Source organism: Panthera onca, chromosome B1 (genome assembly GCF_046562875.1).
Source record: "Panthera onca isolate mPanOnc1 chromosome B1, mPanOnc1 haplotype 2, whole genome shotgun sequence".
In the NCBI taxonomy this organism is placed as follows: Eukaryota; Metazoa; Chordata; class Mammalia; order Carnivora; family Felidae; genus Panthera; species Panthera onca.
This window is the reverse complement of record NC_138342.1, coordinates 156415403-156417959: the sequence shown is the minus strand read 5'-3', so window position 1 is coordinate 156417959 and position 2557 is coordinate 156415403.

Below are 2557 nucleotides of genomic sequence, written 5' to 3'. Positions count from 1 at the left end.
AACATCAGGGGCATCCCAAGGGCCCTTTTCTTTGTATACTCTTCCTGGGTGATGAATTCGTTCACTTCGGCAGCAGCTGCTTCCCAATGTTCATGATTACCAACTCACATATCCGGCTCACCCTTCCTAGGTCTGCCTCTTCCTCTCTGTTCAAAGTTTGCTCATCCTTAAAGTCTCAGCTCAAGTGCCGCCCACTTCATGAAGACTTCTCCCTTCCTCTTGCCTTTGGAAATACTACCTAAGGCTTAGCTCTAAGCTGTCCAGAATTCCTCACACTGTAGTCATGATTGGCACCTAAAAACCTGGAAAGTGGCTTTTCAAAATGTAGGTTCCCAGGCAACATCTTCAAAAAGGTAACATTTCAATAAGCTTGGTAAATTATTTTCACTTACAAACACCCAATGTTTGTAATGTACGTTGTAATATACATTTTAATAAGCTCTCAGAGGCATTTTGATATAAACTAAAAATTTAAGACCCACTGCCTTAGACATTTCATTTGCATCCCAACTGATGCGGAAACCCTTCCAATGTAGGAATCCTTCTTAATGCTTAGAAGCTAGTCCCATGCCGAGCACATAGTTGGAGTTTCCAGCTTTCAATGTCAGGCGCTGAGAATTGGTGGGACCCATCTGTCTTGTTGACAGATTTTACAGTCTTCTACATCATCTGGATCAGCCATATTCTTTGATATGTGCAATTGATAGTATTTTCTGGGTCTTATATACAGTGCTTTAGTAAAATGCTATACAAATGAAGCTTTGGGACAAGTACCCTGGTGTTTCTTTCATCCAGATTGCTGCCCATAATCCCATCCTATGCAGAAATTCTGGAGCGGCCACTGCCTGGGACACAAAGAGTAATAAAACTGGTTCCTGTTTCCAAACAACTTCAAATCTAATAGTTGAGAGACAGAGGTAAACAAATAATTACATAATAAACACAGCCTATAAGAGGTATAGAAATATTGGTGGAGGCAGGGAACTTAATATCTGAGCTGAGTTTTAAAGAATGAGCGAGAATTCATATTCAGCCAGGCAGGGAAGAGCAACCCCAGCAAGAGAACAGCCTTTGCAAAGGATGGAGGGGTGGTTATTGGGTTTATCAGGGAATGAATGATAAGCGCAAGAGAGTTGGGGGAAAGACAATAGTGGGAATGAAGCTTCCTCTTGGCCTTGGGTTTTCCAGTGGGAGGATGGAGACGCTGATGGCGTAGATTTGTGGGAATAGACTCTTGAGGCCACTCTTGGTTCCTTCCACTTGGAAGCAGACAGTTCTAGATGGCATAGCCCCAGCTTCTCACTTTCTCAAGCTCAGCAGCTTTGGAGGCCCCTGGGGCTAACCTCTAGTCTCCACATTCACTGGAGAGCAGTGGCTTTCAAAGAGTTTAATTGCAACCCCCAGAAGAAGTGCATGTTATGCTAGAACACACATCAGCAAACATACAATTGAAACACAATTTCCACCAGTGTCCATTGTTTCCTGTGATCACTTTGATGCTTTGTTTCCTAGTCTATTCCATTAAAAAAAATTAAGGTTGGGTGGCACCCACTAAGTTGATTTCACAATCCAATAAGACACAACCCGACTTTGAGAAACCCTATTCTAGAACTCACATGTGAGTTTGGAAGTGTTGAGAAACAGCACAGTACAGTGGCTGAGAACTTATACTCTGGGAGCAAATGGCCAGAATTCAGTTCCCCCACTTATTACCTGTGTGGCTTGGGCAGGTTACTTAACCTTTCTGTACCTCAGTTTCCTTGTCTGCAAAATAGGATAACGTAGGTATAGATAGATACAGATATAGGTAAATATAGATATAGGTCTCCAGAAAATTGCCAGGCATCTAGTAAGTGCTGGTTAAGTGTTAACTGCCATTACCTTCCTCCTCTCCCTGCTCTTCATCATCATCAGTGATCCCTCCTGCTATCCCAACCTAAAATGGAGAAGCCAAATACAGTACCACTGGTGGGTGGGGGGCGGGGGCAATACCAAAAGATTTATTTACAAGGCTGTACAAAACTACACAGTGTGCAGGACAGGGTGGGGGCCCTGCTCTGCAGGCTGTGCCCTTATTTGCAGGGAAGAAGGGGAGGGAGACCCCTTTCTTGCTCATGGTTTAGTGTTCTGGATAAGGTGAATGCTGGCTCTGAAATGATCCCTCTGCTTTCCACTAACATTTAATTTTCTTTCTCACTTTTTGTGACCACCTAGAATCCCACACCCCCAAAGTGAGGAGAACTTCTTTCTTAGGATGATGTCAGGGACCATTCAAATGTCAACCCATAGCAGGCAAGATGGAATTTCTTTCCTCATCAATTCAGTGAATTCAATCCAAAAATGGACAATCCACAAAGGGGGAAGAAGAAGAAGAAGAAGAAGAAGAAGAAGAAGAAGAAGAAGGAGGAGGAGGAGGAGAGGAAGGAGAAGAAGAGGAAGGAGAAGAAGAGGAAGGAGAAGGAGGAGGAGAAGGAGGAGAAGGAGGAGAAGAAGAGGAGGAAGAAGTGGAGGAGGTGGTAGGAGAGGGGAGGGGAGGGAGAGGGGAGGGAGAGGGAGG